The sequence below is a fragment of the Chionomys nivalis genome, chromosome X, assembly GCF_950005125.1.
Source record: "Chionomys nivalis chromosome X, mChiNiv1.1, whole genome shotgun sequence".
Taxonomy (NCBI): domain Eukaryota; kingdom Metazoa; phylum Chordata; class Mammalia; order Rodentia; family Cricetidae; genus Chionomys; species Chionomys nivalis.
This window is the reverse complement of record NC_080112.1, coordinates 19,965,382-19,981,156: the sequence shown is the minus strand read 5'-3', so window position 1 is coordinate 19,981,156 and position 15,775 is coordinate 19,965,382. Positions and strand designations below refer to the sequence as shown.

Genomic DNA, 15,775 nt, shown 5'->3' with positions numbered 1-15,775 from the left:
GAGGCAAAGGGGATGTTCTATCGGGAACTCACCAAGGCCAGCTGGCCGGGGTCTGAAAAAGCATGGGACAAAACCGGTCTCGCTGAACATAACGGACAATGAGGACTACTGAGAACTGAAGAACAATGGCAATGGGTTCTTGATCCTATTGCACGTAATGGCTTTGTGGGAGCCCAGGTAGTTTGGATGCTCACCTTAATAGACCTGGATGGAGGTGGGTGGTCCTTGGACCTCCCACAGGGCAGAGAAACCTGCTTGCTCTTTGGGCTGAGGAGGGAGGAAGACTTGATTGGGGGAGGGGGAGGGAATGGGAGGTGGTGGCGGGGAAGAGGCAGAAATCTTTAATAATTAAATAAATTAATTAATAAAAAAATTTAGAAAAAAAAAAAGAGCTAGTTCCAGGACAGGCTCCAAAACCACAGAGAAACCCTGTCTCGAAAAACCAAAATAAATAAATAAAAATAAAAAAAAAATAAAAAACTGCATAAAGGAAATACTATTAAAACTATTGACAGTTCCTTTTTTATTTTTATTTTATGTACATTGGTGTTTTGCAGTGGGTGTCAAATCCTCTGGAACTTGAGTTACAGACAGTTGTGAGCTGCCATGTGGGTACTGGGAACTGAACCCAGGCCCTCTGGAAAAGCAGTCAGTGCCCTTAACCACTGAGCCATCTCTCCAGTCCCCTACTGACAGTTCTTATGGCAATACTATGATAGACATGGTAGGAATCAGACTCACACTGCAGAAAAGCCCCTCTTTCCCTCCCACCCAGAGTAGACTGATTCAAGTTGCAATTTTAATTGTAACATCTACAACAATCACTGAAAACTGAAATAAAAGCATAGCTACAAAGGAATTAAAAGGTTATAGTAGACAGAATACATTTAACACAAAAAAGAAATTGAGCCGGGCGGTGGTGGCGCACGCCTTTAATCCCAGCACTTGGGAGGCAGAGGCAGGCGGATCTCTGGGAGTTCGAGGCCAGCCTGGTCTACAAGAGCTAGTTCCAGGACAGACTCCAAAACCACAGAGAAACCCTGTCTCGAAAAACCAAAAAAAAAAAAAAAAAAAAATTGAAGAAGGGAAGAACCAAAAGAAACATACAAAACAAACAGCTGTCTGTACTAGTTACCATCCTCCTTGCTACAACAAAATGCCTCACCAAAGAAACTTAGGGAAGGAAATGTCTATTTTGGCTTAGAGGTCAAGGCTACAGTTCATCAGGGTGGGGACAAAAGGCAGTGACAGAAGCACGAGGCAGCTCTTTAGATTGGAGCCACAATTAGGGAGTAGAGAGTAGTGACTGCTTGTGTTAAGTTCACGGTCTCTTTTTTATTCAGTCCTAGACCCCAGAGCATGGGATGGTAGTGCCCATATTCAGGGTGGGTCCTCCCACCTCACTTAACCCAATCTAGATGATCCCTCACAGGCATGCGCAGAGTCTTGTCTCCTAGGGGACTCTAGATCCTGTCAAGTTGGCAATTGATATTAACCATCACACAATTTTTCACAAATCTTTTGCAAAACTAATGGAAGAGGAAATAGCTGTCAAGTCATTCTTTTTTTTTTTTTTTTTTTTTTTTTTTTGGTTTTTCGAGACAGAGTTTCTCTGTGGTTTTGGAGCCTGTCCTGGAACTAGCTCTTGTAGACCAGGCTGGTCTCGAACTCACAGAGATCTGCCTGCCTCTGCCTCCCGAGTGCTGGGATTAAAGGTGTGCACCACCACCGCCCGGCAGAAATAGCTGTCAAGTCATTCTAAAGGAAAAAAAAAAGGCCCCTAAAGCTAAAACCGGATAAAGCCATTATGAGAAAACTGTACATATATCCCGTAAACAAATATAAAAAATACAACATATTACTAGATAGCCAAATCCAGTGGTATATTGAAAAAACTTAAAGTTTTATTTAATATGACTAAGCCCTTTTGGAAGAAAATTAGAGGTGAATGTTGCGACTTACTTCTGTAATCCCAGTAATTGGGAAGTTGATACAGTAGGTTCAGGAGTTCAAGGACATCCTTGGCTACCGTAGTCAATTCAAGAATGGCCTGGGTTATGTGAGAACTTGTTCCCAAAAAATTTTTTCAAAAATACAAAACAAAGAAGCTATAAGAGAAAACTCAAACCCAACTCACCCACAAATGGAAATACATTAGAATAACATCAAACCATTTATCAACTCTAAAAGGCAGGGAAATACAAGATAGTGTATGCATTTCAGTCTGTGAAAGTAAGCAACTACCAATCCATCAAAGTCACCTTTTAAAATTGAAATAGAAAGGAGGTTATTTCAATACAAACACGAACGAAAGCGATTCATAAACACCATGCCAGAACTTGAAGAAGATGTTAAAAAAAATCTTAAACACATAGGAGGAAGAAATACAACCAATGATGAAAGCACAGCAGAGAATAAATTTCACAAGGATGAAGAACTAGAAAAGAATCCTATATCCAATACAGCAACCAGAGAGTCCCCAATAATAACTAAGGAAATAGAAAAGAGCACTCAATGATCTCAGTGGCCAGAAGAAAAAAATACAAGAAAATGATAAGAATTAGAAAATAACCTTAAACAGAAATTATCTTAGTTTTCCAATTGAAAGTAGAAAATTAGCTGACTGAATTAAAATAAAAATAAAACAAAAACACCAAAACCAAACCCACCCTACCACCCCAAGATCTGGTGTCCCTGGCAAAGACACAGACTGAGAGCCAAAGCAAGAAAGTCAATTGTTCAAGCGAATGGAAGCTGAAAAAAAGCTGCCATAACTATTCTAACTTTGATAAAGCGGATTTCAAATCAAAATTAGAAAACTACAGAAGGCCACTAATGGGCGGAAAGGTCAGAGAGGTCCTGATGCAATAATAGTAGGTGGGTGACAGAATTACTCACTTTCATCTTTAGCTAAGTCATCCAAACTAAAAATCAACCAACAAGCCAGGCAGTGGTGGCACACACCTTTAACCCCAGCACTCAGGAGGCAAAGGCAGGAGGATCTCTGTGAGTTCAAGGCCAGAGTGGTCTACAGAGTGAGTTCCATCCTCTAGAGCTACAAAAGAAACCCTGTGTCGAAACAACAACAACAAAAAAAATCAGCCAACAAACTTCAGAACTAAATTAACCATAGATCAAATGGAGCTAACAAGCAAATGGTCTACTCAATAGATGCAGAACATGTGTTTTTCTTAGGAACCTTCTCTACACTGGAATACCTTTTAGGATACAAAGCAAGGTTTAACAAATACAAAAAAAAATCACAATAACTTCTTTAAAAAACCTTCTTAAGGAGGGCATCTTAGAGATGCTTCAGTAAAGAACACTTGCTACTCCCGCAGACGGTCAGGGTTTAGTTTCCAGCACCTACAAAGTGGCTCATGACCACTATAAATTCCAGTTCCAGGGAATCCAAGGCCCTTTTCTGTCCTGCTTGGTAACAAGGAACAAATGTGACGCGCGCGCGCGCGCGCGCGCGCGCACGCACACACACAGAGATCAGGATGAAATGAGCACTAAAGAACAATACAAAGAATCAGTGAAACAGAGTTTTCTTTGAAAAAAAAAAAAAGACCAACAAACCCTTGACCAAACTAAAGACAAGAAATATAAAAATTAATAAAACCAGAGGTGGAAAGGGGGATATTATAAGTAATTCTAATAAAAACCAGAGGATTATTAGGGCATACTTTTTTTTTGAGATAGGGCCTCATTATGTACCCCTGGCTGGCCTGGAACTCACTATGTCGACCAGGCTGGTCTAAAACTCACAGAGATCCGCTTGCCTCTTCTTAGGGAATATTTTGCAATTCTATTCCAACCAGGCATAGTGGCACAATCATAGCGCTTCACAGACAGCAGCAGAAGGGCCTGGAAAGAACATGCTGCTCTATGTAGCAAGTTCTAGTTCAGTGAGGGCTACACAGAGGGACCCTGTCTCAAAAACAAACGAAGAGATTAAATACTCTCAAACCACAATTATATTCCCAAGCCCCTGGAAACTCTAGAAATACATGTGATGTAGGAAAATGAAATCCAAGTGTATAAAGCAACTTAAATAGATCTATAAGAAGTTACGAAATGAAAGCAGTAACAAGAGTCTCCCAGCAAAGAAAACTCCAAACTGAATGTTTTCACTGGTGAATTCTACCCAACTTTTTGAGAAAAGTAACACTAATGCCCCCAAACTGTTTTCATAAACTATAAAGGGAACGGCCACTATTAAACTCATTTTATGATGCCAATATTACTCTGATACCCAAACTGAATAAGGACACAATAAAAAAAGAAAACTGAAGATCAATATCCATGATGAACACAGACACAAAAATTCTCAAAAACAAAAAAGCCTCTAAACAAACAAACAAACAAACAACCCCACCAAACCAGCAACAATTCCTGCATCTAAGGCTCAGGGACCATTCTGGAAGAGGGGGCAGAAAAAGTAAAAACCAGAGGATCAGGAAGTCTGTTCTGAGATTGTATCATATATGTGTAACTCTATCATGTGGGTGTGTGAGAAAGAGGGGGGGAGAGAGAGGAGAGAGAGAGAGAGAGAGAGAGAGAGAGAGAGAGAGAGAGAGAGAGAGAGAGAGAAACAGGAGAGCTGCACCCATGAAATGTCAACAGTATGGTTGCCTGAACAAGACCCAGAAAATGACAATACCAGTTGATGTGCCAATGTGAAAATGGGGGAACCTCACAACACCCCCTCCTACAATCAGGCAATTACTGACTGCCGAGAGAAGGAATCAGTCTTCTCCAGAGATAAAAGCCCCTGATTGGTTATCTAATACCTTTTGGTATTTTTTTTTAAATTTTTTAAAGATTTTATTTTACGGGTTGGAGAGATAGCTTAGCAGTAGGGTAAATTTTATGGTCTGTAAAATCTATCTCAATGAAGTTGTAACAAAAAAGATGGAAGTAGGTGGTAGGGTAGCTTAGTGGTAAAGTGTGTGCTTAGCATGTGAGATGGTCCAATTCCCAGCACCAGAAATACTAGACAGAAAAAAATGGGAATCAATAACAGAATATTTGGGTGCTTCTGACATGTGATTTCACAGAGAAGAGAGAACGGTGAAGCGATGCCCTCAAGAGCATGAGGGGCTTTTGTTGGGCGTAGTGGCACGCATCTTTAATCCCAGAACCTGGAAGACACAGAGGGATCCCTGTGAGTTCTAGGACAGCCAGAGCTGTATAGTGAAACCCTGTCTTGGGGGAAAAAAGACAAAGTGAGGGGCTGGAGAGATGGCTCAGTGGTTAAGAGTACTGACTGCTCTTCCAGAGAATCCGGGTTCAATTCTCAGCACCCACATGGCAGCTCACAACTGTCTGAAGATCCAGTTGCAGGGGATCTGACACCTTCACACCAATGCACATAAAATAAAGTTAAATAAACCATAAAAAACACAAAGTGAATATGGGGCTTTTTTAAAAAATCAAAGTGGAAAGATTAGATTTTAATGACAGCAAAAAAATGACCAATCTATAATAGAGAAAGCAAGGTAAATAAGTTCACGTTATGTGGAGGATGGTGGGATGGTGGGAATCTATGGACCCCCTTTTTCCTTTATGAGCCAGGATCTTGCCTGGAACTGATGGTTCTCATGCTTCAGCCTCATGAGTGATGGACATTTTATTCTGATAGCTTTAAATTTCCAAGTAAGCAGAAAGCCTCTGATGAAGATCAGAGCAAGGAGATTTCAGAAGAGAGAGGACACGAAACTGTCGTTCTGGGTGCTAGCAGAGTGGGTCACAGAGTTGCCAGATGAGATATGACAAAGGCCATCTCTGGGTCTATTAAGATTAGCTACAGTGAGGCTAGAAGGATATTTTTCAAAAGTGGAGGGCAGTGACTAGCCCTGTAGAAAGACCTCTGAGCAGCATGTGCGGTCCCTGGATTAGATGCCGAGCACCAGGCAGACAGGGAGGGGAGTAAGAAAGAGCTCACGTGGTCAAACTCTTCTAGGAGAAGAGTGGCAGGGGCAGCTGCATGTTATGTATATTTACAACTAACACAGAAAGGGCGTGGATGCTTTAAAATTTGAAAGAGTATCTTAATATAAATCACTTATTAGTTATACAGAAAAAAAACTACAGGTTTGGGGCATTGCTCAGCATTCCTGGATTCTATCCTTAGCAGCAAACAGGCACACACATGCATGTATGCGCACAGAGTTTGGGGCCAGTAAGAGGGCTCAGCAGGTAAACGTGCTTGTGACCAAGCCTGATAACCTGAGTTTGATCCCCAGGGCACACATGAGGCAAGGAGAGAAAGAGGTGATTCCAACAAGTTGACTTTTGACCTCCACACATGTGCTGTGGCATGTGTGTACCCATACACACAATTAATAAAAGGACAGAGAAAAAAATGCAATAGAAATAGTTATGAGTTGCTTAACAACAGAGACATGTTCTAAGGAACTCATTGTTATTTTCATCAGAATGTACTTACTTATACAGATCAATGTCTAGATGTCACTAGATAATCTTATGGAACCAGTGTCGTATTTTTGTCATTGATCAGAACATTGTGATGCAGTATATGAATGTAATTATAGTAAAGAAACCTGGCAGGCATCACATTGAACAAGCAGTCAAAGAAAAAAAAAATGAATACTGAGGCAAAATGTTATCAAGTCCCTCCTGATGAAACATAATGAACACATAACATCTCTTCTGGTATTCATGCCCAAAATGCAGAACTTAAAACTGATATAACCACAACGAAACCTACACAAACCGGAATTCTATTGAATAACTGCCCAGGATACTCCAAAATTAGCAAAGTCATCAAGCAGAGTGTGGTGGCGGATGCCTTTAATCCCAGCACTCAGGAGGCAGAGGCAGGCGGATCTCTGTGAGTTCAAGGGCAGCCTGGTCTGCAGAGTGAGCTCCAGGACAGCCAAGGCTATGTACGGAGAACCTGTCTTAAAAAATAAAAAAATTAAAAAAATTGAAGCAATGAAAGACAAGAAAGACTAAAGAACTGTTCCAGCTAAGGAAGCACAACTACGTGACAATGCCCTCTATTCACTGACAGGTACACTCTAGTTACATAGCTCCTCAACATTTAGGTAATTTCACTAAGGAAATATTTGAACTCTTCCAAAAATGCTTAACAATTTGGAAGTTTAAAAATTCTGAAAACACAGACTAGAGAAATGACTCAGTGGCTAAGAGCACTTGTTACTCTTGCAACCCACCCTGTAACTCCTGTTCCAGAGGATACTATGCCCTCTTCTGGTCTCTGTGGGCACTGCATGCACAAGCCGGCCAAACACATAAAAATAAATAAATCTTTTTTAAAAAATATGAAAACACAGGGCTGGAGAGATGGCTTAGAAGTTGAGAGCATGGCTTAGCGGTGGTGGCGCATGCCTTTAATCCCAGCACTCGGGAGGCAGAGGCAGGTGGATCTCTGTGAGTTCAAAGCCAGCCTGGTCTACAAGAGCTAGTGCCAGGACAGTTAGGGCTGTTACACAGTGAAACCCTGTCTCGAAAAACCAAAAAAAAAAAAAAAAAAAAAAAAAAAAAAAAAAGAAGAAGAAGAAGTTGAGAGCACTTGTTTCTCTTTCAAAGGACCTAGGTTCAGTTCCCAAAATCTAACTGGTGACTCACAATCATCCATAACTTCCATCTGGGGATGTGATGCTCTCTTCTGACCTCTTTCCACGCCAGGCATGCACATGGTCCATGTACATACATAAAGGTAAAACACTCATACACATAAAAAGGAATAATTCTAAAAAATGCTAAAATATTGTGAAAACAGGGCTTGGAAATTGCTTAGTGATGGAGTGTTTGTCCAGCTTGTGAGAGATCGTGGGTTCACTACTCAGCACCGAAAATAACCAGAAAACAAAATTCGAGGGTTAACCAGGAAAGAAAGAAAATCCACGAAAAGGGCAACTTGAATCAAGGATATCTACTTCCACTCCTCACTGGTAAAGGGCGAGGAGGCTGCAAAGGCGGGCCAGAATGATCAGGGAAAGCCAGGTCTCTGTTCAAGTCAAAGAGCATTTCTGACTATCACTGGAGAGCATTAGTGACACTTAGTGGGCAAACCAGAGATGCCCAGCATTCTGCAGTGCACAAGACAGCCCCACGTAAGAAAGAATTGTACCAGGTCCCATGCAACGTTAGACTGCCCTACCAAACCCTTATTTAGGTTTTAAAAAAATCTGCTTATTCATTTACAATTTATCCATTTGACCAACATTTTTTTAAGAAAGCCTATTATGCCCCAAGTAGTGTTTTAGGTAATACAGATCCGCCAGGAGGGGGGAAAAAAGACAACATCCTTTCCCTTTTCTAGAGCTTAAAATTGAGTGACGAGTTAGAGAATAAATTACAAACACAACAGAAGTAAACACCATACAGTCACACACTGTATAATGATGTTTTAGTCAACAACCTACTTAATTGATGGTCATCCCATAAAATCGTATTGTTTGTTGATGCCACAAAGGTCTCAGTTTGAGTAAGCACTCTATATTTTGCACAATGACAAAGCTACCTAACGATACTTTTCTTGGAATATATTTTCACTGTTAAGCCACGCCGAACTGTATTACGGAAGAAGGTGTGATGCGAGGGGCTAAAGCTGGGCTAGTGCAGGGGCCAGGAGGAATTTTTAAGCAGGATGGCCATGGAGACTGCAACAAGAAAATAGCAATTCGATAGAAACCTGAAGAAAGTGAGGGCGTGAGACCTGTGGATATTTGGGGGAGAGTACTCTGAAGAAAGGAAAACCCTAGCACGAAACCACCTAGGCATTAGTATACCTAATACATTCAAGTGCCACTGAGGAAACCGTTGTAGGTGCAACGAAGTAAGGACGCAGAGATCTAGGAGGTAAGGCTAGAGGCCTTTGTTCCTAGAAACCTGACAACCAGAAACTATGAGACGTTTAAACATTCTTTTGTTTGGAACTTTATGAAGAATTACTCATCACTTATGGAAATGGAACTGTATCATTGTTACCACTCAATACACATGTAGTTGTCACATGCATGTACTAATGTGTAAGATTATTTCATTATTTCTTCTAGTGAAGCCATATCCAAGTATGTATGTACTGAAGTGCATACTGTTTTATTTTATTTTTTTTCTTCAGCCAGGTGTAGTGGTGCACACCTTTGATCCCAGCACTCAAGAGGCAAAGAGGCAGGCAGATTTCTGTAGTTTGAGGCCAGCCTGATCTACAAAGTGAGTTTTAGGACAGCCAGGAATACACAGAGAAATCCTGTCTCAGAAAAACAAACAAACAAACAAGCAAACAAACAAACATAAAAATTTCTCTCTTATATTACAAGTGAAGTGTTATATTAGCTTTGGAGGGATTATCCATATAGATTTTACTTTCTATGCTCTTCATTTTAAAATAGTGAAGGAGGTATTTCAAACTATACATTATCGAGATAGAATCAACCTATACATTATCAATAGGTGTCAGAATGACAAAGGTATGGCAAGAATATTCAAAAGTTAGGATGGGAATGGGGATGGGATTTCATGGTACTTGGCAGTGGTTTCCAAAGGTCTGATCTCGAAGAGCTCCTGGATGAGGACAGAAAAGATGTTCAGCGTTAGGTGAAGACATAATTAGAGATCCTTGGACTATCTGTGGTGACCAACATTACATAAGGGCTATTAAGTGTTTTGTGTGTGTGTGTGGGAGAGATAGAGGAGGGTTGAGATAGTATTTTACATTGTAGAGCAGATTTATTTTGAATTCACTATGTTAGCCAAGGCTGGCCTCGAACTTGTGGCAATCCTCCTGCCTGCTGTGAATACAGGCATGTACCTCCACCACAGCTGGTTAAAAAGTGGTTTGTAATCTTATTTTCTTTCTGTCCTTGGTGTCTCTCTACCTGTTTAATAGAGAAGACTGAGTGACAAAGAAGGCTCTTTCCCCAATGAGACTTAGAAGCAGCCCAAGGCCAGGCTCCATATTGTGCCCTACCCCTGGGCCAGTCTCATTGTTATAAATAGTGCACCTCTAACCACATTAGGGATGGGAAAGACATAGGTTTGCTGTGGAAAGGTAAGAGAGAGGACAGAACATTCAAAAAGATTCCCTGGGGAGAGGGCCAGAGACAGGCAAGGGTGGAAAAAAAAGTCAGACTAAGAGAATTAATATTCTTTTCAATCACAATCATCATTACTTATTGAAAAAATTTCTAGGGACCAAGGATGTGCATTGACTCAGGCAGAGACAGACCCCATTTGACGGATGATGAAACTGAGGCCCAGATGAGTAAAGTGGATAGTTCAAAGTTTCATAGCTGATTTTAAGTGGTCTGGTCAGGATTAGGCCTCCTGAGTCTGGTATATCTTAGTACGTCTCAGAGAAAGAGAGAGACAGAAAATGTTGGGGGGGGGGCAGATATGGAGTCAAGACTGGAACACAGACAATCACGTGAGCAGCAGACCTGCACGGAATCTTTTCCCTAGAGGCTGGGATGGGGAGGTTCAGAGAGGGTGGGCATGGGTGGTGGGTTCAAGGGTATTCACCGGGTGCTGTCTGGAGGGGACGCAGGAGCATTCGCGCATTCGCTTTTATTTTTTATTTATTTATTTATTTTTGCTAGGCAAAAGATCCTCCACCACCCACGCATCTCGAGTTGAAAGGCCGCCCAGGTAAAAGCGCGCGCCAGGTCCCTCCCCACAGGCGTTTAGGGTCTTTCTCTCCCCTCCCGCCGCCCTCTCACCCACCATCCCATCTTTACTGCTTTTCGCGGAATACCTCTAGTCTCCGTAGGTTCTAACAGCTGCCGCAGGAGAATGGATACCTGGCCCACAGCAAGATCTCGCAGATCACGGATGCTTCACGCGACGCTCAGCGGAGCGATGGCAGGGTAGCGGGGCTCCATCACTACCGCGGGCTCCTCAACTCCCATTGGAGGACTGCGCTTCTGCCTTCCCTCGGATTGGTTGGAAATGGAAGCACCGATGAAAACTCCACCCTCTCGAGGGTGTGATTGGCTTATGAGCCAAGCCCTTCCGTTAACAACACTGGTCAGGAAAGGATCACTCCTCTTTCAGGGTCCGTCCATTCGACTGGCTTTCTGGGGGTCGCTTGTGAGCACTCAGGAAAACCGAAACTGGGCGAAATACAAATCACCGAATAGACTTCCAACTTTCCTGACGTCTTCGTTCTTTCTGTAGGCACTTTGCCCTTACACCGCTTTGCTAAGAGACACTACGACTCTGTTCCCAGTTTCCCATAGCTCCACACCCACTTGTAGGAGTTTCTGAGCCCAGATATTTCTCTATCCAGGTAAACACGGTTCCTAATTCCATCCATGGAGGAAAAAAAATGTGACCCTACTTTGTAGCCCTGGCTGACCTAGAACTCGCCATGTAAATCAGGCCTGCCTCTGCCTCCCGAGTACTGGGATTAAAGGTGCGAGCCAATATACGCGGAAGTTTTTTTAATTAGGCATATAGGCAGTCAGTCAGTATTCAAGTAAAATAAGCTATGGCCTAAAGAGGCAAACTTGGTGGGGCGTTGGTGGTATAGTGGGTGAGCATAGCTGGCCTTCCAAAAGAGGCAAACTGACTGGCCTGAAATTGAGCAGCAATTACCCAGAATAAAACCCAGCCCTCTGTCTTCTAAAGGAAAGCTGTTTAAGAAGAAAAGGAGACCAGGAAGGCTCCTTCTATGAGCAAGGTTTTTAATTTGGGTAGCACAGATCTTCCAGGAGAGTCTGGGGATAGGGCTTGGGGGCAGGGAGGAATGACTTGGATGGGAACGAATTTACATCTTTGTTTCCCCTCTCTGTTTAGCAACATTTAGCATGTTTTCAACAAAGAATGTAACTCACATTCTCGGGAGGCAGAGGCAGGCGGATTTCTGAGTTCGAGGCCAGCCTGGTCTACTGACTGAGGTCCAGGACAGCCAAGGCTACACAGAGAAATACTGTTTTCAAAAACCAAGAAATATAACTCACCTTGACAGTACTAATATTGGTGATTGTCTCCAGTAGTAATCAGAGATTTGTCCATCATATAAAATTGCAGATATCTCAAATATGTAATCTCTGAAATTTATAGTTCATGTTTGAAAAGCATGATGATGGGGAGCCAGAGGGCTGAGTCATTGGTTAAAGATGCTTACTGTTCTTGTAGAGGAGCTGAGTTTGGGTGTCAGTATGAAGGTCACTTGCCTGTAACTCCAACTCCAGGGGATCAGAAACTTTCTTTTGGCCTTCATGGGTACCTGAGCACAGATGCTGCACACCTTTGCACAGCACACATGAGTGCATGCCTGGGAGCACACACGAGTATACACACAAATAAAAATACATCATTGTAGTCATTAAACCATATCACCTTACCATTTAATGGGTTCACGGGCAACATATATATAACTCTAACATATTTTTTCTGTATTTTAATATTTCAATATTTGGCTTTCTAATTCTAGATATGTTTTTTTCTGATTTTAAAAGATTTTTTTTTGTGAGAAAAATCTACAGACTGAATTCACTAGGCCACAAAAGAGATAAATGACAAAAAAAATTTGAGTTTGATCTCTGAGCTCCAATAGGAGAGAGATTGTTTTCTTTTGTTTCCTTCCTATATTCCTATTACCCTGTCTAGTACAAGGCACATAGGAGGTATCAATGAGTATGTGTTAAATGAGCAATTGAGTGAACAAATGCTGGCTTTTTTGGTCACCTAAGGAGGGACATTCCTGAATCTGGTTTTATCCCTGCCAATCTGATTCTGTCTACAAAAGTGAATGGCACTTCCATGACACCAGGAGATCTTGGGAACCTTACACCCAACAGCAGGACCCTTTGTGGCAGAGGGCTATAAAATGTGTAGTCTACAGAAACAAGTAGTTTCAACATGAGAACAGGCCCTGGTTTCTGTTTTTCCAGTCGCAGCTAATGATGACCATGTTTTCTGATGCTTGCTGTACGCTATATGTTAGAGCTAGGTTTGACATTAAAAGCATTCTAACCCTATTTTTGAGGATCCAGATTGAGAAAGGAGGGTACAGGTAACAAGATGTCACTCTGGCTGAAGAACTTCCTCTTGTTCCATACTTCACTTCAGGGCATAACCACTCTGGCCCACCATAGTAAACTCCCATAACGGGTTCCTAATAGTGTCCCAGAAGTCCAGGGTCCCTTTTGGATAGAATGGATAAAGAAGAGTCTCAAATGCTTGGATGAAGAACGGAGGATTTGACTGGGGAAGAACATGATGAAGACTAGACTTCAAAGACTAGCTTCAAGGCTAGATTCTGTCCTGGGATCTTAGGCAGGTTGCTACCCCTGGGCTGATTTTCCCAGAAAAATTAGGCTAAAATAGTAATTGGGCGGACTGAGACCTGCTAGAGAGGATGAGGGAATTACTTCATTTTGATACACTGAAGCAAGAGGAACTAGGCTTGCTCCCTGTTAGACTAAGCTATTCTTGCCAGGCTGACTTCCTTTCTGGTCCACACCAGGGACTTTGCCCCTAAGTCCTCTTCTCCCTTCTCCTTCACACACACACACATGCTCACTGGGACTGAATTCATATAGTTCAGAGATATAGAATCCTTATATTCCACATGGTGCCTTGGTTAAATTTCTTTTCTATAAACAACTCTAGTCTTGGATAAGTCATCCCTTTTTTTTTTTTTTTTTTTTTTTTTGGTTTTTCGAGACAGGGCTTCTCTGTAGATTTGGAGCCTGTCCTGGAACTAGCTCTTGTAGACCAGGCTGGTCTCGAACTCACAGAGATCCGCCTGCCTCTGCCTCCCGAGTGCTGGGATTAAAGGCGTGCGCCACCACCGCCCGGCTCAAACTTTTTTTTTTTCTGATATATGGATGGGTGACACGCATGCGCAGACACACAGACACAGACAGAGCCGGGATCCGAACCGGCCACCTCCCGCACCCAGGGCGGCGCCCCTAGCCTCTCGGCCAGCCCGCAGACCGTTCCCCTTTTTTTGTTTTTCTTTTGAGACAGCCTTTCTCTGTGTAACAGCCCTGGCTGTCTTGTAACTCACTCTGTAGATCAGGCGACCAGGCTGGCCTCGAACTCACAGAGATTTGCCTGTCTCTGCCTCCTGAACGCTGGGATTAAAGGTGTGCACCATCATGCCCTACTCCTTTTTCTTTTTCTTTCCTTTTGCTTTCTTTTTTGTGGGGAGAGGGTTCTGAGACAGGGTCCCTCTGTGTAGCTGTCCCGGAACTCGCTCTGTAGACCAGGCTGGCCTCGAACTCCCAGAGATCCACCTGCCCCTGCCTCCCAAGTGATGGGCTTAAAGGCGTGCGCCACCACCATCCAGTCCCCTTTTGTAATAGCTTGTTTTTCCCTTTGAGGAATATAGACTATATGGAACATTTCTATGTTGCTCAGGCTGGACTTGAATTCTGGGCTTAAGCAATCTTGCTGCCTCGGCCTCCTGAGTACTTACAGGTGTGCAGCACCATGCCTGGCTAAGACATTCCTTCCTTCTGAGTCTCAATTCTGTTCACCTTACTCTGACAAGGTGAATCAAGGTCAGAATCAGAGTCATCAGAATCTATATCTCTTCTCCAAAATATTTACCAAGAACAGCTAGAGCGATGTCTAAGCTCTAGCATTCAAGCCATGTCAAAGAAGAGACCCAGAAGGGGAAGGGTCCTTGCCAAGGATCCCACAGCAACCTGGTACCATCTCTACGCCTTTATTCTCTCTCTTACCATAGGTAAAGGTAGTCAATTCCAGTGCCCTAAAAGCTGTTATGGAACAGGGAGATTTTTGTGCAATAGAATTCCAGTTATTTATGTAGGCACTCTCCTCGCAAGTAAAAGGAGCATGAGTCCTCATTTTTTAAAGCAGGGCTACACTTAGCTTCTCTGCAGAGTACAGGACAGGGGGAAAGATTAACTTTAGGGCAGATAAACCTCAGAGGCGAGTGAAATCTCAAGGTCCAAATCAGGAGCAGAAGGAGAGAGAGCACAAGCAAGGAACTCAGGACTGCGAGGGGTGCACCCACACACTGAGACAATGGGGATGTTCTATCGGGAACTCACCAAGGCCAGCTGGCCTGGGTCTGAAAAAGCGTGGGATAAAACCGGACTCCCTGAACATAACGGACAATGAGGACTACTGAGAACTCAAGAACAATGGCACTGGGTTTTGATCCTACTGCACGTACTGGCTTTGTGGGAGCCTAGGCAGTTTGGATGTTCACCTTACTAGACCTGGATGGAGGTGGGGGGTCCTTGGACTTCCCACAGGGCAGGGAACCCTGACTGCTCTTAGGGCTGAGGAGGGAGGTGGACTTTTTTGGGGGAGGGGGGGGAAATGGGAGGCGGTGGCGGGGAGGACGCAGAAATCTTTAATAAAGAAATAAATTAATTAATTAAAAAAAAAAACCCAGAGGCATCGCCTTAGCCAGGTGATCAAAGTTAAGATCTACAGTGATGTCCTATTGATAGTATCTACCTTTGATAGGATGCAATGAAAATGGCATGTAACATTTGTGGTCTTTCTCCCTCAACCCCATAACCCTCTTTAATAAGCAGAAAATAAGAGATAATTCTCAGTCAGAGGACATTCTACAAAATACTGTTCAACTGTTGACAACTCCAGAGTCTCAAAAAACAAGGAAACTGCGAAAGTGCCATAACCAAGAGGAGCCTAAGGAGACAGACAAGACGATTAAGTGCAGTGTGGTATTCTGGGTGAGAACTTGAGATAGAAAAGGGCCATAGGTTAAAGCTGAGGAAGCCTAAATAAGATACAGACTTTGGATAATCACAATGTGTTGATATTGGTT

General features: G+C 42.8%; 1 protein-coding gene across 2 annotated transcripts in view; it reads right to left on the bottom strand.

Annotated features, from left to right (window-relative positions):
- Positions 1-15,775, bottom strand: part of Kantr (KANTR integral membrane protein) — a 42,020-nt gene that overhangs the window by 25,367 nt on the left and 878 nt on the right. For both annotated transcript variants that reach the window (XM_057760808.1, XM_057760809.1), the window contains exon 2: positions 10,751-11,108. The gene's annotated coding sequence lies outside the window, so the exon portion shown is untranslated. The remainder of the gene's footprint in view (positions 1-10,750; positions 11,109-15,775) is intronic.